This window comes from Oncorhynchus clarkii, chromosome 32, assembly GCF_045791955.1.
Source record: "Oncorhynchus clarkii lewisi isolate Uvic-CL-2024 chromosome 32, UVic_Ocla_1.0, whole genome shotgun sequence".
In the NCBI taxonomy this organism is placed as follows: Eukaryota; Metazoa; Chordata; class Actinopteri; order Salmoniformes; family Salmonidae; genus Oncorhynchus; species Oncorhynchus clarkii.
The window spans coordinates 7,302,192-7,328,905 of record NC_092178.1 but is presented as its reverse complement, the minus strand read 5'-3'; positions in this window follow the sequence as shown (position 1 = coordinate 7,328,905).

The following is a 26,714-nucleotide window of genomic DNA, read 5'->3' as shown; positions in this document are numbered from 1 at the left end:
TAGTGACTATATACGGATGTCTTTAGTGACTATATACGGATGTCTTTAGTGACTATATACGGATGTCTTTAGTGACTATATACGGATGTCTTTAGTGACTATATACAGATGTCTTTAGTGACTATATACGGATGTCTTTAGTGACTATATACAGATGTCTTTAGTGACTATATACGGATGTCTTTAGTGACTATATACAGATGTCTTTAGTGACTATATACGGATGTCTTTAGTGACTATATATAGATGTCTTTAGTGACTATATACAGATGTCTTTAGTGACTATATACAGATGTCTTTAGTGACTATATACGGATGTCGTTAGTGTCTATATACGGATGTCTTTAGTGACTATATACGGATGTCTTTAGTGACTATATACGGATGTCTTTAGTGACTATATACGGATGTCTTTAGTGACTATATACGGATGTCTTTAGTGACTATATACGGATGTCTTTAGTGACTATATACAGATTTCTTTAGTGACTATATACAGATGTCTTTAGTGACTATATACGGATGTCTTTAGTGACTATATACGGATGTCTTTAGTGACTATATACGGATGTCTTTAGTACTATATACGGATGTTTTTAGTGACTATATACGGATGTCTTTAGTGACTATATACGGATGTCTTTAGTGACTATATACAGATGTCTTTAGTGACTATATACGGATGTCTTTAGTGACTATATACGGATGTCTTTAGTGACTATATACAGATGTCTTTAGTGACTATATACGGATGTCTTTAGTGACTATATACGGATGTCTTTCGTGACTATATACAGATGTCTTTAGTGACTATATACAGATGTCTTTAGTGACTATATACGGATGTCTTTAGTGACTATATACAGATGTCTTTAGTGACTATATACGGATGTCTTTAGTGACTATATACGGATGTCTTTAGTGACTATATACAGATGTCTTTAGTGACTATATACGGATGTCTTTAGTGACTATATACGGATGTCTTTAGTGACTATATACGGATGTCGTTAGTGTCTAGATATGGATGCTTTAGTGACACAAAAATGATTATGTTTTAAATCAGGGGGGCATTCTCTTGTTACAGCTTTTCTTCTGTTTACATACATGGCACTTTGTTTGTGTTCGACAGTAGTTACATAGCAAGGGTAAATGGATTTTATGTACATTACATCTGGATAGATAGAACTTGTTTTTTTAGTCATAACTATTATAGAACAAGAGCTTTTAACCCCATCCCTCAGATGCTCTCAGCCAATCCCATCTATCTTCTTAATAACCCCACCCCTCAGCTGCTCTCAGCCAATCCCATCTATCTTGTTAACCCCACCCCTCAGCTGCTCTCAGCCAATCCCATCTATCTTCTTAATAACCCCACCCCTCAGCTGCTCTCAGCCAATCCCATCTATCTTGTTAACCCCACCCCTCAGCTGCTCTCAGCCAATCCCATCTATCTTGTTAACCCCACCCCTCAGCTGCTCTCAGCCAATCCCATCTGTCTTCTTAACCCCACCCCTCAGCTGCTCTCAGTCCATCCCATCTATCTTCTTAACCCCACCCCTCAGCTGCTCTCCGTACATCCCATCTATCTTCTTAACCCCACCCCTCAGCTGCTGTCAGTCCATCCCATCTATCTTCTTAACCCCACCCCTCAGCTGCTCTGAGCCAATCCCACCTATCTTCTTAACCCCACCGCTCAGCTGCTCTCAGTCCATCCCATCTATCTCATTAACCCCACCCCTCAGCTGCTCTCAGTCCATCCCATCTATCTTATTAACCCCACCCCTCAGCTGCTCTAAGCCAATCCCATCTATCTTCTTAACCCCACCCCTCAGCTGCTCTCAGCCAATCCCACCTATCTTCTTATCCCCACCCCTCAGCCCATCCCACCTATATTCTTAACCCCACCCCTCAGCTGCTCTAAGCCAATCCAACCTATCTTCTTAACCCCACCCCTCAGCTGCTCTCCGTACATCCCATCTATCTTCTTAACCCCACCCCGCAGCTGCTGTCAGTCCATCCCATCTATCTTCTTAACCCCACCCCTCAGCTGCTCTGAGCCAATCCCACCTATCTTCTTAACCCCACCCCTCAGCTGCTCTCAGCCAATCCCACCTATCTTCTTATCCCCACCCCTCAGCTGCTCTCAGCCCATCCCACCTATCTTCTTAACCCCACCCCTCAGCTGCTCTAAACCAATCCAACCTATCTTCTTAACCCCACCCCTCAGCTGCTCTCAGCCAATCCCATCTATCTTCTTAACCCCACCCCTCAGCTGCTCTCAGTCCATCCCATCTATCTTCTTAACCCCACCCCTCAGCTGCTCTCAGTCCATCCCATCTATCTTCTTAACTCCACCCCTCAGCTGCTCTCAGTCCATCCCACCTATCTTCTTAACCCCACCCCTCAGCTGCTCTCAGTCCATCCCATCTATCTTCTTAACCCCACCCCTCAGCTGCTCTCAGTCCATCCCATCTATCTTCTTAACCCCACCCCTCAGTTGCACTCAGTCCATCCCATCTATCTTCTTAACCCCACCCCTCAGCTGCTCTCAGTCCATCCCATCTATCTTCTTAACCCCACCCCTCAGCTGCTCTCAGTCCATCCCATCTATCTTCTTAACCCCACCCCTCAGCTGCTCTCCGTACATCCCATCTATCTTCTTAACCCCACCCCTCAGCTGCTCTCAGTCCATCCCATCTATCTTCTTAACCCCACCCCTCAGCTGCTCTCAGTCCATCCCATCTATCTTCTTAATAACCCCACCCCTCAGCTACTCTCAGTCCATCCCACCTATCTTCTTAACTCCACCCATCAGCTGCTCTCAGTCCATCCCACCTATCTTCTTAACCCCACTCCTCAGCTGCTCTCAGCCAATCCCATCTATCTTCTTAACCCCACTCCTCAGCTGCTCTCAGTCTCTTAAACAGCCCTCTGATGATTTCCATGTGCCATTTATTTTTCAATGTGGTGTGATGTTTCACATATATACTGAACCTGTCTAATCACATAGTATCTGCAGATTGTAAGTTAAAAATAAATGTTTTTACTAAAAGTATTGTTAAATTGTTGATTGATTGACTGTGGCTTTCTAAATATCCCAACAGTGCTATTTCTAGGGTTAATTTTAGATAAATGTTGTCCAAACAGGTTTCATACCTCCTCCCCCTTCCACTTAACTCCTCCATTTTTTTTGCACTAATGCTGCAATGAGTTGGTTGTAATTTTGTTTAGAGCAAATATTTACAAATATTTTTGTTGCCTGCACATGTGACTATTTTATTTAACCTTTATTGAACTAAAGTCAGTTATAAACAAATTATTATTTACAATGACAGCCTACACCGGCCGACGATGGTCCATTTGTGCGCCGCCCTATACGACTCCCGATCACGGCCAGTTGTGATACAGCCTGGACTCGAACCAGGGTGTCTGTAGTTACGCCTGTAGCACTGAGCTGCAGTGCCTTAGACGACTACGACAACTCCACCTTTCCTATTCATAATATCATTAACAAAGATAATTCCTTTAATTAAAAAAAGAAAACATCCATAAAAAATGGTTTGTTTATCAATTATTGAATTTGAATTTAACCATACTATTTGTTGTAATATCTTGTCATGTATTTTCTGGTGGATGAAACTGGAATTGCAACCAGCGGCTTGTTTTTAGAAAGAGCAATAATTAGAATAAGGTTCCATTTTCAATTAACTGAAAGAGATAGTTTGTAAATCGGGAAAAATGGAAAAAGGGGTCAGCCATTCTTACTAGTCTAGTGGAGAACCAGTTCGGGTTTAAGCACAACTTTTCTATGACTGATGCTTTTCGTGAGAGGTTCAATGCTTTAATAGTGAATCATTTTATCCCCCCAAATAATTTTCATTATATAAATAAATATGTTACATTTTGACCGGCTTGCCGTTCTCAGTAAACTGAAATATTATGTGCCGTATTTAGAACAATATGAATTAATAAATACATATATATATATATACACATATACATACATATATCAATAAATAAATATATGTATATGTACAGTGCCTTGCGAAAGTATTCGGCCCCCTTGAACTTTGCGACCTTTTGCCACATTTCAGGCTTCAAACATAAAAATATAAAACTGTATTTTTTTGTGAAGAATCAACAACAAGTGGGACACAATCATGAAGTGGAACGACATTTATTGGATATTTCAAACTTTTTTAACAAATCAAAAACTGAAAATTTGGCCGTGCAAAATTATTCAGCCCCGTTACTTTCAGTGCAGCAAACTCTCTCCAGAAGTTCAGTGAGGATCTCTGAATGATCCAATGTTGACCTAAATGACTAATGATGATAAATACAATCCACCTGTGTGTAATCAAGTCTCCGTATAAATGCACCTGCACTGTGATAGTCTCAGAGGTCCGTTAAAAGCGCAGAGAGCATCATGAAGAACAAGGAACACACCAGGCAGGTCCGAGATACTGTTGTGAAGAAGTTTAAAGCCGGATTTGGATACAAAAAGATTTCCCAAGCTTTAAACATCCCAAGGAGCACTGTGCAAGCGATAATATTGAAATGGAAGGAGTATCAGACCACTGCAAATCTACCAAGACCTGGCCGTCCCTCTAAACTTTCAGCTCATACAAGGAGAGGACTGATCAGAGATGCAGCCAAGAGGCCCATGATCACTCTGGATGAACTGCAGAGATCTACAGCTGAGGTGGGAGACTCTGTCCATAGGACAACAATCAGTCGTATATTGCACAAATCTGTCCTTTATGGAAGAGTGGCAAGAAGAAAGCCATTTCTTAAAGATATCCATAAAAAGTGTTGTTTAAAGTTTGCCACAAGCCACCTGGCAGACACACCAAACATGTGGAAGAAGGTTCTCTGGTCAGATGAAACCAAAATTGAACTTTTTGGCAACAATGCAAAACGTTATGTTTGGCGGAAAAGCAACACAGCTCATCACCCTGAACACACCATCCCCACTGTCAAATGGTGGTGGCAGCATCATGGTTTGGGCCTGCTTTTCTTCAGCAGGGACAGGGAAGATGGTTAAAATTGATGGGAAGATGGATGGAGCCAAATACAGGACCATTCTGGAAGAAAACCTGATGGAGTCTGCAAAAGACCTGAGACTGGGACGGAGATTTGTCTTCCAACAAGACAATAATCCAAAACATAAAGCAAAATCTACAATGGAATGGTTCAAAAATTAACATATCCAGGTGTTAGAATGGCCAAGTCAAAGTCCAGACCTGAATCCAATCGAGAATCTGTGGAAAGAACTGAAAACTGCTGTTCACAAATGCTCTCCATCCAACCTCACTGAGCTTGAGCTGTTTTGCAAGGAGGAATGGCAAAAAATTTCAGTCTCTCGATGTGCAAAACTGATAGAGACATACCCCAAGCGACTTACAGCTGTAATCGCAGCAAAAGGTGGCGCTACAAAGTATTAACTTAAGGGGGCTGAATAATTTTGCACGCCCAATTTGTCAGTTTTTGATTTGTTATAAAAGTTTGAAATATCCAATAAATGTCATTCCACTTCATGATTGTGTCCCACTTGTTGTTGATTCTTCACAAAAAAATACAGTTTTATATCTTTATGTTTGAAGCCTAAAATGTGGCAAAAGGTCGCAAAGTTCAAGGGGGCCGAATACTTTCGCAAGGCACAGTATATATATATATATATATATATATATATATATATATATATATATATATATATATATACACACACATACATATATCAATAAATGAATAAATATATATATATATACATACATATATCAATAAATAAAGAAATGTATATACATATATATATATATACATCAATAAATAAATAATTATATATAAACTTTAATTCATTTTATTAATTTATATACTGAACAAAAATATAAAAACAACATGTAAAGTGTAGATCCCCGAGATGTTCATACACACAAAAACCTCACTTCTCTTTAAGTTTTGTACACAAATTAGTTTGTATCCATGTTAGAGAGCATTTCTTCTTTGCCTAGATAACCCATCCACCTGACAAGTGTGGCATATCAAGAAGCTGATTAAACAGCATGATCATTACACAGGTACACCTTGTCCTGGGGGACAAGAAAAGGCCACTCCAAAATATACAGTTTTGTCACACAGAGCCACAGATGTCTCAAGTTTTGAGGGAGCGTTCAATTGGCATCTGTGGCATCTGTGGGTGGTATCTAACGCACCATTGGTTGATCATCGTCACGGTGCATTGCTCGATTGCTTTTACACCTCCTATGTGAAGCTACCCAACTGGTAGCAGAACAACATGGTAGGAGACCAACATGGTAGCAGCACAACATGGTAGCAGAACAACATGGCAGTAACACAACATGGTAGCAACACAACATGGCAGCAGAACAACATGGCAGTAACACAACATGGCAGCAGAACAACTTGGTAGCAGCACGACATGGTAGCAACACAACATGGTAGCAACACAACATGGCAGCATCACAACATGGTAGCAGCACAACATGGTAGCAGCACAACATAGCACAACAACATGGTAGCACAACAACATGGTAGCAACACAACATGGCAGCAACACAACATGCTAGCAGTACAACATGGTAGCAACACAACTTGGTAGCAACACAACATGGCAGCAACACAACATGCTAGCAGTACAACATGGCGGCAACACAACGTGGCAGCAACACAACATGGTAGCAACACAACTTGGTAGCAACACAACATGGCAGCAGAACAACATGGTAGCAGCACAAAACAGGGTACAAACATTATTGGACACAGACAACAGCACAAAGACAAGAAGGTAGAGACAACAATACATCACACAAAGCTGCCACAACTGTCAGTAAGAGTATCCATGATTGAGTCTTTGAATGAAGAGATGGAGATAAAACTGTCCAGTTTCAGTGTTTGTTGCAGCTCGTTCCAGTCGCGAGCTGCAGCGAACTGAAAAGAGGAGCGACCCAGGGATGTGTGTGCTTTGGGGACCTTTAACAGAAGGTGACTGGCAGAACGGGTGCTGTATGTGGAGGATGAGGGCTGCAGTAGATATCTCAGATAGAGGGAAGTGAGGCCTAAGAGGGTTTTATAAATAAACATCAACCAGTGGGTCTTGCAACGGGTTTACAAAGATGACCATTTTACAGAGGATTATAGAGTGCAGTGATGTGTCCTATAAGGAGCATTGGTGGCAAATCTGATGGCCGAATGGTAAAGAACATCTAGCCTGCTCGAGAGCACCCTAACCTGCTGATCTATAAATGACCTCTCCGTAATCTGTATGACATAGATAGGGAGTGATTGTGTGAAAGGGTTAGCGAGGCTGCCCGGGGTTGGGGTTTGGGTGGTGAGAAAACGGAAGTGGTGTCTAGGGCACTATTTCATTTTCTTAAGAGATTACAGGACTAACAAAGATCATTGTATGTAGTTACGTGGTGACTGGCATCACACTCCAGTACAGGCTGGTGTTTTAAAAAAGTTGGATGAGGATCCACCAACCCAATCCCAAAGAAGAAGAAGACAACCCAATCCCAAAGAAGAAGAAGAAAACAACCCAATCCCAAAGAAGAAGAAAACAACCCAATCCCAAAGAAGAAGAAGAAGACAACCCAATCCCAAAGAAGAAGAAGAAAACAACCCAATCCCAAAGAAGAAGAAGAAAACAACCCAATCCCAAAGAAGAAGAAGAAAACAACCCAATCCCAAAGAAGAAGAAGAAAACAACCCAATCCCAAAGAAGAAGAAGAAAACAACCCAATCCTAAAGAAGAAGAAGAAAACAACCCAATCCCAAAGAAGAAGAAAACAACCCAATCCCAAAGAAGAAGAAGACAACCCAATCCCAAAGAAGAAGAAGAAAACAACCCAATCCCAAAGAAGAAGAAGAAAACAACCCAATCCCAAAGAAGAAGAAGAAAACAACCCAATCCCAAAGAAGAAGAAGAAAACAACCCAATCCCAAAGAAGAAGAAGAAAACAACCCAATCCCAAAGAAGAAGAAGAAAACAACCCAATCCTAAAGAAGAAGAAGAAAACAACCCAATCCCAAAGAAGAAGAAAACAACCCAATCCCAAAGAAGAAGAAGACAACCCAATCCCAAAGAAGAAGAAGAAAACAACCCAATCCCAAAGAAGAAGAAGAAAACAACCCAATCCCAAAGAAGAAGAAGAAAACAACCCAATCCCAAAGAAGAAGAAGAAAACAACCCAATCCCAAAGAAGAAGAAGAAAACTACCCAATCCCAAAGAAGAAGAAGAAAACAACCCAATCCCAAAGAAGAAGAAGAAAACAACCCAATCCCAAAGAAGAAGAAGAAAACAACCCAATCCCAAAGAAGAAGAAGAAAACAAAACAATCCCAAAGAAGAAGAAGAAGACAACCCAATCCCAAAGAAGAAGAAAACAACCCAATCCCAAAGAAGAAGAAGAAAACAACCCAATCCCAAAGAAGAAGAAGAAGACAACCCAATCCTAAAGAAGAAGAAGAAAACAACCCAATCCCAAAGAAGAAGAAAACAACCCAATCCCAAAGAAGAAGAAGAAAACAACCCAATCCCAAAGAAGAAGAAGAAAACAACCCAATCCCAAAGAAGAAGAAGAAGAAAACAACCCAATCCCAAAGAAGAAGAAGAAGAAAACAACCCAATCCCAAAGAAGAAGAAAACAACCCAATCCCAAAGAAGAAGATGAAAACAACCCAATCCCAAAGAAGTAGAAGAAGAACACAACCCAATCCCAAAGAAGAAGAAAACAACCCAATCCCAAAGAAGAAGAAGACAACCCAATCCCAAAGAAGAAGAAGAAAACAACCCAATCCCAAAGAAGAAGAAAACAACCCAATCCCAAAGAAGAAGAAGAAGACAACCCAATCCCAAAGAAGAAGAAAACAACCCAATCCCAAAGAAGAAGAAGACAACCCAATCCCAAAGAAGAAGAAGACAACCCAATCCCAAAGAAGAAGAAAACAACCCAATCCCAAAGAAGAAGAAGACAACCCAATCCCAAAGAAGAAGAAGAAAACAACCCAATCCCAAAGAAGAAGAAGACAACAACCCAATCCCAAAGAAGAAGAAAACAACCCAATCCCAAAGAAGAAGAAAACAACCCAATCCCAAAGAAGAAGAAGACAACAACCCAATCCCAAAGAAGAAGAAAACAACCCAATCCCAAAGAAGAAGAAGAAAACAACCCAATCCCAAAGAAGAAGAAGACAACCCAATCCCAAAGAAGAAGAAGAAAACAACCCAATCCCAAAGAAGAAGAAAACAACCCAATCCCAAAGAAGAAGAAGACAACAACCCAATTCCAAAGAAGAAGAAGAAAACAACCCAATCCCAAAGAAGAAGAAAACAACCCAATCCCAAAGAAGAAGAAGACAACAACCCAATCCCAAAGAAGAAGAAGAAAACAACCCAATCCCAAAGAAGAAGAAAACAACCCAATCCCAAAGAAGAAGAAGACAACCCAATCCCAAAGAAGAAGAAGAAGACAACCCAATCCCAAAGAAGAAGAAGAAGACAACCCAATCCCAAAGAAGAAGAAAACAACCCAATCCCAAAGAAGAAGAAGAAGACAACCCAATCCCAAAGAAGAAGAAAACAACCCAATCCCAAAGAAGAAGAAGAAGACAACCCAATCCCAAAGAAGAAGAAAACAACCCAATCCCAAAGAAGAAGACGAAGACAACCCAATCCCAAAGAAGAAGAAGAAGACAACCCAATCCCAAAGAAGAAGAAGACAACAACCCAATCCCAAAGAAGAAGAAAACAACCCAATCCCAAAGAAGAAGAAGAAAACAACCCAATCCCAAAGAAGAAGACAACAACCCAATCCCAAAGAAGAAGAAAACAACCCAATCCCAAAGAAGAAGAAGAAGACAACCCAATCCCAAAGAAGAAGAAGAAAACAACCCAATCCCAAAGAAGAAGAAGAAAACAACCCAATCCCAAAGAAGAAGAAGAAAACAACCCAATCCCAAAGAAGAAGAAAAAAACTACCCAATCCCAAAGAAGAAGAAGACAACAACCCAATCCCAAAGAAGAAGAAAACAACCCAATCCCAAAGAAGAAGAAGAAAACAACCCAATCCCAAAGAAGAAGAAGAAAACAACCCAATCCCAAAGAAGAAGAAAACAACCCAATCCCAAAGAAGAAGAAGAAAACAACCCAATCCCAAAGAAGAAGAAGAAAACAACCCAATCCCAAAGAAGAAGAAAACAACCCAATCCCAAAGAAGAAGAAAACAACCCAATCCCAAAGAAGAAGAAAACAACCCAATCCCAAAGAAGAAGAAGAAAACAAACCAATCCCAAAGAAGAAGAAAACAACCCAATCCCAAAGAAGAAGAAGAAGACAACAACCCAATCCCAAAGAAGAAGAAGAAGAAAACAACCCAATCCTAAAGAAGAAGAAGAAAACAACCCAATCCCAAAGAAGAAGAAGAAGAAAACAACCCAATCCCAAAGAAGAAGAAGAAGAAAACAACCCAATCCCAAAGAAGAAGAAGAAGACAACCCAATCCTAAAGAAGAAGAAGAAAACAACCCAATCCCAAAGAAGAAGAAAACAACCCAATCCCAAAGAAGAAGAAAACAACCCAATCCCAAAGAAGAAGAAGAAGTCAACCAAAACGTTTGGCTGCCGGCCAAGTTATTCAGTGTGTTTATTTTAGGAAGATTGTGTGCGCATTCAAGAAGTGGGTTGTGGGGTTTATTGTCAGGAGGGTTAATGCTACGTTATAGTGATTGATTGCAAGCAATTACCTTGTTAGATCCATAGCTGTAGATATATATATATATATATATATATTTCAGATACTCCATGTACATGTTGTTTATAAGTGCCTGTATTGCATTGAATAGCTGAGTGTTTTTTGGAGTATATTCTTCACAGATGGTTCATTCCTATAGCACACTTTACCAGCGCATTTTCATAGTTTGTGCTTTGTGTTTAAAGCCAATGGCGAGAGATTCTAGATGTTTCCTAGATTGTCCTTCTGCGCTCCCGTCATACGCACTAAGATTTATGACTCTGGGACATAGATCAGATCTCCATCAGTCCTGAGAGAGAGAGAGACATGAATGAATCTCTCTCTCTCTCTCTCTCTCTCTCTCTCTCTCTCTCTCTCTCTCTCTCTCTCTCTCTCTCTCTCTCTCTCTCTCTCTCTCTCTCTCTCTCTCTCTCTCTCTCTCTCTCTCTCTCTCTCTCTCTCTCTACGTATACAGCTGTAGATGTGTATACTGTTATGTGAATATCCCTGTATAGATGCTATGCCATTCATTCCTGTGTAGATAGTCCTACAGCATAGTTTACAGCATTGTATAAAGATAATAAAAGTCCTGGACCAGGAAGCATCTGTACGGTTGTTGCCAGACAGCCTGTAGTGAGTCACAACCAATTAAATCACATTAAGTACTAGCGGGTGAGGGAATTCACAGACAACTGCTCAGACGGCTCCAGCTAGCCAGCTAGCAATATGAACGTCCAATACGCACAATGAACTTACTGGGGAGGTGATTTAGCCTAGCGGTGTGGCAGGTAGCCTAGTGGTTAGAGCAGGTAGCCTAGTGGTTAGAGCAGGTAGCCTAGTGGTTAGAGCAGGTAGCCTAATGGTTAGAGCAGGTAGCCTAGTGGTTAGAGGCAGGTAGCCTAGTGGTTAGAGGCAGGTAGCCTAGTGGTTAGAGCAGGTGGTTAGAGCAGGTAGCCTAATGGTTAGAGCAGGTAGCCTAGTGGTTAGAGCAGGTAGCCTAGTGGTTAGAGCAGGCAGCCTAGTGGTTAGAGCAGGCAGCCTAGTGGTTAGAGCAAGTAGCCTAGTGGTTAGAGCAGTCAGTCTAGTGGTTAGAGCAGGCAGCCTAGTGGTTAGAGCAGGTAGCCTAGCGCCAGGTAGCCTAGTGGTTAGAGCAGGTAGCCTAGTGGTTAAAGCAGGTAGCCTAGTGGTTAGAGGCAGGGTAGCCTAGTGGTTAGAGGCAGGGTAGCCTAGTGGTTAGAGCAGGCAGCCTAGTGGTTAGAGCAGGTAGCCTAGCGCCAGGTAGCCTAGTGGTTAGAGCAGGTAGCCTAGTGGTTAGAGCAGGTAGCCTAGTGGTTAGAGGCAGGGTAGCCTAGTGGTTAGAGGCAGGGTAGCCTAGTGGTTAGAGTGTTGGACTAGTAACCGGAAAGTTGCAAGTTCATACCCCCGAGCTGACAAGGTACAAATCTGTCGTTCTGCCCCGGAACAGGCAGTTAACCCACCTAGGCCGTCATTGTAAAATAAGAATTTGTTCTTCACTGACTTGCCTAGTTTAAATAAAGGTACAATTTTTTTTTTATGTCCCACAAAGCTCTGCAATAAGAGCTATGGCGGTAATATGTGTAAGCTCTTCACGGTTGTGTTCTGCGGGTGTAACTGAATAGGATGATAGTCCATTTCATTGATCCACATTCTGTTAAGAAGTCTAATACACACACAGAGCAATTTCAACTGATTTGTCCTTGTTTGTCAAGTTTACTAATTATTGTCTTTTGTTGGATTTTTTATAACAACATTTCAAACTTGTTAAGCATTATCTAGTGATAATATCTAGTGATGGCATGTTTCCTCTATTTGTGTCCATTTCAATGCGTGATACTTATTTTGAAGGCGAACCGCAAAGTCCACTATTGTGGCTAATCTTTATTGTGGCTAATCTTTATTGTGGCTAATCTTTATTGTGGCTAATCTTTATTGTGGCTAATCTTTATTGTGGCTAATCTTTATTGTGGCTAGCTTCACAAACAGCGCTGTCCGCTGCTGAAAATGACGCATCTCCAGATTACATGATTTTCCAAGTGAAGGAATCGAAAACTTAGGTCTGCTAGCTGCTACGAGGGAACATACAGTCCACTACATTACCAAAAGTATGTGGACACCAGCTCGTCGAACATCTCATTCTAAAATGATGGGCATTAATATGGAATTGGTCCCCCCTTTGCTGCTATAACAGCCTCCACTCTTCTGGAAAGGCTTTCTACTAGATGTTGGAAGATCGCTGCGGGGACTTGCTTACATTCAGCCACGAGCATTAGTGAGGTACGGGCACTGATGTTGGGTGATCAGGCTCACAGTCGGCGTTCCTATGCATCCCAAAGGTGTTCCATGGGGTTGAGGTCAGAGCTCTGTGCAGGCCAATCACATTCTTTGAGACCCAAAGACAAAAAATGTCTGTATGGACCTCGCTTTGTGCATGGGGGCATTGTCATGCTAAAACAGGAAAGGGCCTTTCCCAAACTGTTGCCACCAAGTTGGAAGCACAGAATCGTCTAGAATGTCATTGTATGCTGTAGCGTTAAGATTTCCCTTCACTGGAACTGAGGGGCCCGAACCACACCAGCCAACGCTTGGCATTGCGCATGGTGATCTTAGGCTTGTGTGCGGCTGCTCAGCCATGGAAACCCATTTCATGAACCTCCCGACGAACAGTTCTTGTGCTGATGTTGCTTCCAGAGGCAGAGGCAGTTTGGAACTCGGTAGTGAGTGTCGCCACCGAGGACAGATGATTTTTACGCGCTCCAGGACTCGGCAGTCTCCTTCTTTGAGCTTGTGTGGCCTACCACTTTGTGGCTGAACCGTTGTTGCTCCTACAAGTTTCCACCTGACAGTAACATCTATCGACCAGAGCAGCTCTAGCAGGACAGAAATTTGATAAACTGACTTGTTGGAGAGATGGCATGCTATGATGGTGTCACTGAGCTCTTCAGTAAGACCATTCTACTGCCAACGTTTGTCTTTGGAGATTGCATGGCTGTGTGTTCAAGTAAATACACCAGTCAACATGGCCGAATCCATTATTTTGAAGGGTGTCCACATATTTTTGTATATACAATATAGTGTATATATATATATATATATACATACAGTGGGGAGAACAAGTATTTGATACACCGCCGATTTTGCAGGTTTTCCCACTTACAGACCCCTACATGCTTTGTAAGTAGGGAAACCTGCAAAATCGGCAGGGTATCAAATACTTGTTCTCCCCACTGTATATATGTATGTATGAATGTATATATATATATATATATATATATATGTATATTGTGCACATAGAGTGACATATGTTTGTATATACAGTATAATGTCTATATACACACTACTGTTCAAAAGCTTAGGGTCACTTATAAATGTCCTTGTTTTCCATGAAAACATAGATGAAATGATTTGCAAAATGAATATAGTCAAGACGTTGACAAGGTTATACTGTAAATAATCATTTTTTAATTTAAATAATAATTTTTCCCTTCAAACTTTGCTTTCGTCAAAGAATCCTCCATTTGCAGCATTTACAGCCTTGCAGAAAGTGGCTAGTGATTGGGTCTCAATATAGGCAGCAGCCTCTGAGTTAGGGATTGCTGTATTGCAGTCTGATGGCCTTGAGATAGAAGCTGTTCCTCAGTCTCTCGGTCCCAGCTTTGATGCACCTGTACTGACCTTGCCTTCTGGAAGGTGTGAACAGGCGGTGGCTCGGGTGGTTGATGTCCTTGATGATCTTTTTGGCCATCCTGTGACATCAGGTGTTGTAGGTGTCCTGGAGGGCAGGTAGTTAGACCCCTGTGATGCCTTGAGCAGAACTCACAACACTCTGGAGAACCTTGCGGTTGAGGAAGGTGCAGTTTCCGTGATTCAGCCTGAAAGGATACTCTCGATTGTACATCTGTAAAAGTTATTCAGGGTTGTGGGTAACAAGCCAAATTTCTTCAGCCTCCTGAGGTTGAAGAGGCTCCGTAGACGGGCACATCGCCCACCGCTCCCGAGTGTACTACTCGCAAATGTCCAGTCTCTTGACAACAAGGTAGACGAAATTCGAGACATCAGATATTGCAACATTCTCTGTTTCATGGAAACATGGCTCTTTTATTTAAGGGTGGATCAGCTTAATATTGTGGAAAGAATGTTGCTTCCAATGTAATTGTCTGCATCATTTCCAATCCCCCTTATTTTTTTGGTAAATATATATATACATACACGCATGCATATATATACACATATATACATACACATACCTATATAGACATATATATACACATATATACATACACATACCTATATAGATATACATATACACATATATACATATATACATACACATACCTATATAGATATACATATACACATATATACATACACATACCTATATAGACATACATATACACATATATACATACACATACCTATATAGATATACATATACACATATATACATACACATACCTATATAGATATACATATACACATATATACATACACATACCTGTATAGACACATATATACAGTGCCTTGCGAAAGTATTCGGCCCCCTTGAACTTTGCGACCTTTTGCCACATTTCAGGCTTCAAACATAAAGATATAAAACTGTATTTTTTTGTGAAGAATCAACAACAAGTGGGACACAATCATGAAGTGGAACGACATTTATTGGATATTTCAAACTTTTTTTTTTTTTTATTTTTATTTTATTTTACCTTTATTTAACCAGGCAAGTCAGTTAAGAACAAATTCTTATTTTCAATGACGGCCTGGGAACAGTGGGTTAACTGCCTGTTCAGGGGCAGAACGACAGATTTGTACCTTGTCAGCTCGGGGGTTTGAACTCGCAACCTTCCGGTTACTAGTCCAACGCTCTAACCACTAGGCTACCCTTAACAAATCAAAAACGGAAAAATTGGGCGTGCAAAATTATTCAGCACCCTTAAGTTAATACTTTGTAGCGCCACCTTTTGCTGCGATTACAGCTGTAAGTCGCTTGGGGTATGTCTCTATCAGTTTTGCACATCGAGAGACTGAATTTTTTTCCCATTCCTCCTTGCAAAACAGCTCGAGCTCAGTGAGGTTGGATGGAGAGCATTTGTGAACAGCAGTTTTCAGTTCTTTCCACAGATTCTCGATTGGATTCAGGTCTGGACTTTGACTTGGCCATTCTAACACCTGGATATGTTTATTTTTGAACCATTCCATTGTAGATTTTGCTTTATGTTTTGGATCATTGTCTTGTTGGAAGACAAATCTCCGTCCCAGTCTCAGGTCTTTTGCAGACTCCATCAGGTTTTCTTCCAGAATGGTCCTGTATTTGGCTCCATCCATCTTCCTTTCAATTTTAATTTTTAACTGTCCCTGCTGAAGAAAAGCAGGCCCAAACCATGATGCTGCCACCACCATGTTTGACAGTGGGCAGATGGTGTGTTCAGGGTGATGAGCTGTGTTGCTTTTACGCCAAACATAACGTTTTGCATTGTTGCCAAAAAGTTCCATTTTGGTTTCATCTGACCAGAGCACCTTCTTCCACATGTTTGGTGTGTCTCCCAGGTGGCTTGTGGCAAACTTTAAACAACACTTTTTATGGATATCTTTAAGAAATGGCTTTCTTCTTGCCACTCTTCCATAAAGGCCAGATCTGTGCAATATATGACTGATTGTTGTCCTATGGACAGAGTCTCCCACCTCAGCTGTAGATCTCTGCAGTTCATCCAGAGTGATCATGGGCCTCTTGGCTGCATCTCTGATCAGTCTTCTCCTTGTATGAGCTGAAAGTTTAGAGGGACGGCCAGGTCTTGGTAGATTTGCAGTGGTCTGATACTCCTTCCATTTCAATATTATTGCTTGCACAGTGCTCCTTGGGATGTTTAAAGCTTGGGAAATCTTTTTGTATCCAAATCCGGCTTTAAACGTCTTCAGAACAGTATCTCGGACCTGCCTGGTGTGTTCCTTGTTCTTCATGATGCTCTCTGCGCTTTTAACAGACCTCTGAGACTATCACAGTGCAGGTGCATTTATACGGAGACTTGATTACACACAGGTGGATTGTATTTATCATCATTAGTCATTTAGGTCAACATTGGATCATTCAGAGATCCTCACTGAACTTCTGGAGAGAGTTTGCTGCACTGAAAGTAAAGGGGCTGAATAATTTTGCACGCACAATTTTTCAGTTTTTGATTTGTTAAAAAAGTTTGAAATATCCAATAAATGTCGTTCCACTTCATGATTGTATCTCACTTGTTGTTGATTCTTCACAAAAAAATACAGTTTTATATCTTTATGTTTGAAGCCTGAAATGTGGCAAAAGGTCGCAAAGTTCAAGTGGGCCGAATACTTTCGCAAGGCACTGTATGTCAGAGTGTTTTTAATGGGGGAAAATAAACATGAGCAGGTATTTACATGGGAATTTCATTGTTATTTGTTGTTGTTAACATTGCATTTGTTTTAATGCATAACTGCAATGAAATGTACCAACATTTACGAATTGTTGCATATTTTCCTAAGCTTGTGTTCCAGGAAAACACAGAATTTCTCATCTGGCCTGCTTTCAGATCAGCCAGGTTTATCTGGCCTACTTTCAGATCAGCCAGGTTTATCTGGCCTACTTTCAGATCAGCCAGGTTTATCTGGCCTACTTTCAGATCAGCCAGGTTTATCTGGCCTACTTTCAGATCAGCCAGGTTTATCTGGCCTACTTTCAGATCAGCCAGGTTTATCTGGCCTACTTTCAGATCAGCCAGGTTTATCTGGCCTACTTTCAGATCAGCCAGGTTTATCTGGCCTACTATCAGATCAGCCAGGTTTATCTGGCCTACTTTCAGACCAGCCAGGTTTATCTGGCCTACTATCAGATCAGCCAGGTTTATCTGGCCTACTTTCAGACCAGCCAGGTTTATCTGGCCTACTTTCAGATCAGCCAGGTTTATCTGGCCTACTTTCAGACCAGCCAGGTGTATCTGGCCTACTTTCAGACCAGCCAGGTTTATCTGGCCTCCTTTCAGATCAGCCAGGTTTATCTGGCCTACTTTCAGATCAGCCAGGTTTATCTGGCCTACTTTCAGATCAGCCAGGTTTATCTGGCCTACTTTCAGACCAGCCAGGTTTATCTGGCCTACTTTCAGATCAGCCAGGTTTATCTGGCCTACTTTCAGATCAGCCAGGTTTATCTGGCCTACTTTCAGATCAGCCAGGTTTATCTGGCCTACTTTCAGATCAGCCAGGTTTATCTGGCCTACTTTCAGATCAGCCAGGTTTATCTGGCCTACTTTCAGATCAGCCAGGTTTATCTGGCCTACTATCAGATCAGCCAGGTTTATCTGGCCTACTTTCAGATCAGCCAGGTTTATCTGGCCTACTTTCAGATCAGCCAGGTTTATCTGGCCTACTTTCAGATCAGCCAGGTTTATCTGGCCTACTTTCAGATCAGCCAGGTGTATCTGGCCTACTTTCAGATCAGCCAGGTGTATCTGGCCTACTTTCAGATCAGCCAGGTTTATCTGGCCTACTTTCAGATCAGCCAGGTTTATCTGGCCTCCTTTCTGTGTTTACTGTCCTGCTGTCAGATCAGCCAGGTGTATCTGGCCTACTTTCTGTGTTTACTGTCCTGCTGTCGGATCAGCCAGGTTTATCTGGCCTACTTTCTGTGTTTACTGTCCTGCTGTCAGATCAGCCAGGTTTATCTGGCCTACTATCAGATCAGCCAGGTTTATCTTGCCTCGTTTCTGTGTGTACTGTCCTGCTTGTTGGATCAGCCAGGTTTATCTGGCCTACTTTCTGTGTTTAATGTCCTGCTTGTCGGATCAGCCAGGTTTATCTGGCCTACTTTCTGTGTTTACTGTCCTGCTTGTCGGATCAGCCAGGTATATCTGGCCTACTATCAGATCAGCCAGGTTTATCTGGCCTACTATCAGATCAGCCAGGTTTATCTGGCCTACTTTCTGTGTTTACTGTCCTGCTGTCGGATCAGCCAGGTTTATCTGGCCTACTTTCTGTGTTTACTGTCCTGCTGTCGGATCAGCCAGGTGTATCTGGCAGACTACAGTTAGCCTGTCGTCTAATATGGTTGTCTACAGGGGGTACAGTGGTATCTATTAGGGGTAGAGAGTTCATAGTGTAGTCTATAGGAGATAGTGAGGGTTTTTGATTTGTTAAAAAAGTTTGAAATATCCAATAAATGTCGTTCCACTTCATGATTGTATCTCACTTGTTGTTGATTCTTCACAAAAAAATACAGTTTTATATCTTTATGTTTGAAGCCTGAAATGTGGCAAAAGGTCGCAAAGTTCAAGTGGGCCGAATACTTTCGCAAGGCACTGTACATACACATACCTATATAGACATACATATACACATATATACATACCCATACCTATATAGATATACATATACACATATATACATACACATACCTACATAGATATACATATACACATATATACATACACATACCTATATAGACATACATATACACATATATACATACACATACCTATATAGATATACATATACACATATATACATACCCATACCTATATAGATATACATATACACATATATACATACACATACCTGTATAGACATATATATATATATATATATACACATATATACATACACATACCTATATAGACATACATATACACATATATACATACACATACCTATATAGACATATATATACACATATATACATACACATACCTATATAGATATACATATACACATATATACATACACATACCTGTATAGACACACATATATATATACATATATACATACACATACCTGTATAGACATATATATATACACATATATACATACACATACCTATATAGACATATATATACACATATATACATACACATACCTATATAGACATATATATACACATATATACATACACATACCTATATAGACATATATATACACATATATACATACACATACCTATATAGACATACATACTTTTTTAAAGAATATACCTTTATTATTATTCCCCCCAAACCCTACCGCCGATCCCCCAATTGGAGTAAACTAATAAACACTTTGGCTTTTACCTTCAATCCATACATCTTATACACACTCTACAGACACAGTCTACTTTACAATAGTTCTCTCTTGTTTGTTCTTAGTCCTTCCTCTATTTCTGATGTCCATCCAGTTTGATGATTTCTATTTGTAACTGTGCTGTTTCACAAAAGTGCTGAACCTATATACATTTTACAGATCCCGTATGTTTTACATTGTTTATCTTGTTATTAGTCCCACTCTTCAGCTCCACTCAACCCCTCCCATCTATCTCTCAACATCATCCATTTCGGATTTCTATTTGCCATATAATTTTTCAACTGTGCTGTGATGCTTCACAAAATAATTGAACCTTCCTATTCTCATAGCTTCTACAGATTGTAAATTTAAAAAAACATTTTTGCAAAAATAGTTATTATATTATTGATTGATTGACTATGGCTTTTCAAATCACCCAGTATTGCTATCTGTACCGTTAGTTCTAGGCAAATGTTGCAATTCTTCAGCCATTCCTGGACCTGTGACCAAAAACGAGCTACATGTGGACAATACCAAAATAAATGATCCTTATGTCTCTGCCTCCTCACATGGCTCTCTTAGAATATGTTGTCGGAATCGGTTCAGCCACCGATCTTCTCCATGCATCGCGCCGACAGAGATAAACACCTCTCTGGGAAGAGGAAAGGCGGGGGTGTATGCTTCATGATTAACGACTCATGGTGTAATCATGACAACATACAGGAACTCAAGTCCTTCTGCTCACCCGACCTAGAATTCTTTACAATCAAATGCCGGCCAAATGACCTGCCAAGAGAATTCTCGTCAGTTATCGTCACAGCTGTGTACATTCCCCCTCAAGCAGACACCAAGACGGCCATTAATTAAGGAACTTCACTGGACTCTATGTAAACTGTAAAACATATATCCTGAGGCTGCATTTATTGTAGCTGGGGATTTTAACAAAGAAAAATTGAGAACCAGGATACCTAAATTCTATCAGCATATTATTGTACTACGCGCAGGGGTAATACACTCAACCTATGCTACTATAACTTCCGCGATGCATGCAAAGTACCCCCACGCCCTCCCTTCGGCAAATCCGACCACAATGCCGTCTTGCTCCTACCGTCCTATAGGCAGAAATTCAAACAGGATGTACCAGTGACTAGAACCTTTCAACGCTGGTCTGACCAATCGGAATCCATGTTTCAAAATTGCTTTGATCAAGCGGACTGGGATACGTTCCGATCAGCCTCCGATCAGCCTCCGATCAGCCTCCGATCAGCCCCGATCAGCCTCGATCAGCCCCGATCAGCCTCCGATCAGCCTCCGATCAGCCTCCGATCAGCCTCCGATCAGCCTCCGATAAATGTAATACTCAAAACAAAATGACAAAGAGGGAAAACCTAAACAGTCCTGTCAGGTGCAGACACTAAACAGTCCTGTCAGGTGCAGACACTAAACAGAAAACAAGTACCCACAAAACCCAAACGAAAAAGGACAACTTATACATGATCCCCAATCAGAGACAACGATAGACAGCTGCCTCTGATTGGGAACCACACCAACATAGAAATAAAGAAACTAGAATGCCCACCCTAGGCACACCCTGGCCTAACCAAAATAGAGAATAAAAACCTCTCTATGGCCAGGGCGTGACAACGATGCAATAGCCATCACACTGCACCCTGCCCTATCCCATCTGGAAAAGAGGAATACCTATGTAAGAATGTTGTTCATTGACTACAGCTCATTCATCAATTGTTTATTTATCTATTTATGTAATACTAATTACAGGAGATTTGGTCCTCCATAGTAGGCAGGTCCTTCACAGTAGGCAGGTCCTTCACAGTAGGCAGGTCGTTCACAGTAGGCAGGCCCATAAGTAAATAGCTAAACTGGGATATAACTAAAGCAACTATTCACCGATGCTGTAGCGACTATTTACAGATGCTTTAGTGACAGTATCTCATCTTTCTCTCTCTCTCCCTGCCGGTCTCTCGTTGTCCCTCTCTTCATTTCTCACTCTCCTCCCCTCTATCGCTCTCTCTCCTCTCTCCCTCTCTCTTTCGCTCTCTCTCTCCCTCTCTCTTGATATCCCTCTTGATATATCTCTCTCCCTCCACCTCTCTCTCTCTCCCTGCCATTCTCTCGTTGTCCCTCTCTTCATTTCTCTCTCTTCATCTCTCTCTCTCTCTCTCTCTCTCTCTCTCTCTCTCCATTTCTCACTCTCCTCCCCTCTCTCGCTCTCCTCCCCTCTCTCTCTTTCGCTCTCTCTCTCCCTCTCTCTTGATATCCCTCTTGATATATCTCTCTCCCTCCACCTCTCTCTCTCTACCTGCCGTTCTCTCGTTGTCCCTCTCTTCATTTCTCACTCTCCTCCCCTCTATCGCTCTCTCTCCCTCTCTCTCCCTCTCTCTTGATATCCCTCTTGATATACCTCTCTCTCCCTCAATCTCTCCCTCCACCTATCTCTCTCTCTCCCTGCTGGTCTCTCGTTGTCCCTCTCTTCATTTCTCACTCTCCTCCTCTCTCTCTCTCTCCTCTCCTCTCTCCTCCCCTCTCTCCTCTCCTCTCCTTCCCTCTCCTCTCCTCTCTCCTTCCTTCTCTCCTCCTCTCTCTCGCTCTCCTCCCCTCTCTCCTCTCCTCTCCTTCCCTTTCTCCTCCCTCTCCTTCCCTTTCTCCTCCCCTCTCTCGCTCTCCTTCCCTTTCTCCTCCCCTCTCTCGCTCTCCTTCCCTCTCTCCTCTCCTCTCCTCCCCTCTCTCGCTCTCCTCCCCTCTCTCGCTCTCCTCCCCTCTCTCGCTCTCCTCCCCTCTCCTCTCTTCTCCTCTCTCCTCCTCTCCTCTCCCCTCTCTCCTCTCTCTCTCTAAAGCATGACTGATCTGTTTAAAAAGGAGACCCATCATTGTTTTGCAGCCCTAGAGTAAACAACCTGTTTAACAGCTTAACACTCACACGCACACACACAAACATGGACACACACACAAGCACACATGCACAAGCACATATACAAACCACAATCTGTGTGTACATTTAGCAGTGCTGGCTTGAGACAGAGTGGATCATGATAAATAACCCAAAAAGAACACTCTGAACATTCGTTCTTTGATTAAGATCTCTCCCTCTCTCTCTATCCCTCTCCCTCTCTCCCTCTCTCTTTCCCTCTCCCTCTATCCCTCTCATCGCCCCTCTACACACACAGGAATTTCACATTCCTATGTAACTGACTCCTCGCATCTTCCCCCTTCTATCTTTCCATCTGTCTATCAAGCTCATAGTATTTCCATTGGATATATTATCTCACGAATGTCTTGGAAAATGACTCAATAGGAACAGGTGCAGTATGTCTTTCTGTCTGGTTAGAGACCCAGGTAGGATTGAGAATGAACTCAATAGGCCAGGATAACTGACAGTCAGCTTGAAATCTTTAGTCTAGTGGTTGTGGTTCCACCATTATGAAGAGGTACAGTGGAAAAGACAGATCATAATAGGAGAGAAAATGGATCCAGCAATCAACTGACACCTACCAACTAAATGTCACCACGGGTCTCAGGAGTTGGCTGTTCACAAAGGTTAGTCCGTGTGTGTGTCCGTGGGCTTGTATTACTCGTGGGTACCGGAAATCAACAAAAATCCCCACCGTTTTAGTAAAACAAGGACAATTCTGCCTCGTGGGGACAATTCCTCTACCCCTTAATCCCTAAGGGTGTTAAATCAGAATCAACAAATCACATCCCCCTGCTGTATTGGTGACATTATAGCTAGCAGTCTCCATGGAGACTTTACCGTGAAATGCTTACCAACAATGCAGAATTTTTCCCCATCCTTCTCTCACCCAGGGATTTACAGTATTAACGGCTCAGTAAACGGAGTGTGACAAAAAAAAAGCCCATTGTGCTTCTATTGCCAGAATGCTCACAAATTTAGCACAAGTAATAACAAACTTCCATGGAGGCTGCTAGCTAAATACGCTAACGAGCGCAAACAAAAATAAATACATTGCAAAAACAGACAATCCAGCTCATTAGGTTATATTATAGCATATTTTATATTTTTGGTAATTTAGCAGGAGTACCTAATCAGTGTGACATCTCCTACATATATTTCTAAATGTCATTTTCTTTTGTTGAGTTTGGCATTTACAAGCGAATGTGAACAAGAGACATTGTGCAAATAAACAAAGTATTAAAGCAACGCTTGTCTGAAGAAAGAACAGTACTGGCTCTGGAGCAGCATGTGTACACGCTGTGTGGGATCTGGAGTCACTAGGGAAACAGGCCTCCCTGCTCTGCTCGGAGAAGAGCTGGGAAGAGCAGACGGGCTGAGAACAGAGAGGGTAGAATAAACACAAGTAAATCAAGATAGCAGTAGCAGCTGTACCAATAACTCATCCGAAGGACTTTGACTTCTCAAACACGGCAGAAAGCTAAAACAATATGATGCCGTGTCACCTTATTAATTCAGCCGCTTACTTACGTAACAAATTAAATGTAGTGGTCTTGTTGATGAAAAATTAAGTATTTTTCCACGCAGGAAAAAAAAAAGATAAAACACATAAGAAATATCTTGCTGTGATCTAAAATACTTGTTATTGTCATTTCTGCTCGCCAACAGATTCATTTTGTGCTTCAGTTGTACTTCTAAAATGACATTTATAAAAACGGTCATTCTATCAGCAGACAGCGCTACTTTTCTGAGATACTTTTCTTGGCGTAGCCAGCGTATTTTTCTTCGGCAAAATGCAAGATTAACTTTAAGAAAAAACATTAAGGAATGTAGCTGGCTACATTCTTTCTTTGATAAAACATTAGTCTGTGAAGGAAAACTTTGGTTGCACGTCCCTGATCACTCTATTGAAGCAAAAAGAAGCAAACAAACATAGTTGACTTTCAATTTAAACTTTCGACCCCTGTCAATACACTGCTGTACTCACCTGCTCCTGCTTTCTCCTGCTGGGCGATTTACAAGCACGTCACTGCCTCAACAGTTCTCAGGACTTAAGCTTCATAATGTAAGATAAATCAGATCGTGTTCTGATTTATTTCCGAACACATTGCACAAGTTGACTCCAGGTATTCATTTTAAAAAGTAGCAACAAATATTCAAACGTATTGAAAAATGTCTAATGAATTGTTTCAACGGTATTGAAATCTTGTTTGCTCTTTCCAAATAGCCCACTATACGGTATATACAGATGCCACCTTTCCAACAAACCAGTTTATCCAATTTCTGAGCTGCTCCGGTCAACAGATAGTGCCAGAGCCTAATTTACACAAAACTTGGATTTCATCTGGAAAATGATGATGTACAGATATGGATTTTGAAGAGAGAGATAAAGCTATATTTTTTTGTGTGGAGAGTATGTCACGTTCGTCGTAATCAGGAGACCAAGGCACCGAATACATTCTTCTTTAATAAACGAAGAACACTTAAACAAAACGACCGTGACGCTGTGCTAAACCGAGTGCCGACATGCAACTACACATAGACAATAACCCACAAAACCAAAATGGAAAAAATGGCAACCTAAATAGGATCCCCAATCAGAGACAACGATAAACAGCTGCCTCTGATTGGGAACCCATTCAGGCCACCATAAACCTACAATTTACCTAGACAATGAAAAGTAACCAATAGATATACAAAAAACCCTAGACAAGACTAAAACACACAAACCACCCTCGTCACAACCTGACCTATCCAAAATAATAAAGAAAACAAAAGATAACTAAGGTCAAGGCGTGACAGAGTAAATAAAACATTTTTGCAAATCAACACACGACTCCAGGAATATGATTATTTCAGGAATGGGATGGATAATTTGAATATAGGATCAGATTAGATCGAATAACCTGTCCTCACATCGTGTGTGTGTGTGTGCGTGTTGTGAGGACGTAGGCCTACAGTAGGATGAGTTGTTTTTGTTTTTCTGTGTTCACATCTGTTAGCTGCCCTCCCCTCAACCCCTCTCTACCACCACACCCCCACCAGCCATATAAAATCCCCTCTCTACCACCACACCCCCACCAGCCATATAAAATCCCCTGAAAGCTTTTGATCCTGTATATGTGGAACTCACCCCTCTCTGTCTCTCTCGCCTCCTCCTCTCTCTCTCCCCTCTCTCTCTCTCTCTCTCTCTCTCTCTCCTCTCTCTCTCTCTCCCCTCTCTCTCTCTCTCTCTCTCTCTCTCTCTCTCTCTCTCTCTCTCGCCTCCTCCTCTCTCTCTCTCCTCTCTCTCGCCTCCTCCTCTCTCTCTCTCTCCTCTCTCTCGCCTCCTCCTCTCTCTCTCTCCTCTCTCTCGCCTCCTCCTCTCTCTCTCTCTCCTCTCTCTCGCCTCCTCCTCTCTCTCTCCCCTCTCGCTCTCTCTCTCTCCTCTCTCTCTCCCTCTCTCTCTCTCTCTCTCTCTTGCCTCCTCCTCTCAATCTCCTCTCTCTCGCCTCCTCCTCTCTCTCTCCTCTCTCTCGCCTCCTCCTCTCTCTCTCCCCTCTCTCTCTCTCCTCTCTCTCTCTCCCCTCTCTCTCTCTCGCCTCCTCCTCTCTCTCTCTCCTCTCTCTCGCCTCCTCCTCTCTCTCTCTCCTCTCTCTCGCCTCCTCCTCTCTCTCTCTCTCTCTCTCTCAGTTCAATTCAATTTGAAGGGGTTCATTGGCATGGGAAACATATGTTAACGTTGCCAAAGCAAGTGAAGTAGACAATAAACAAAAGTGAAATAAACAATCAAAATGTACAGTAAACATTACATTTCAAATGTCATATTATGTCTATATACAGTGATGTAATGATGTGCAAATAGTTAAAGTACAAAAGGGGAAATGAATAAACATAACTGTGGGTTGTATTTACAATGCCGTTTGTTCTTCACTGTGTGGCATCAGGTCACGAATCTTTCTGCGAGGATGGCACACTGTGGTACAGTATTCACAC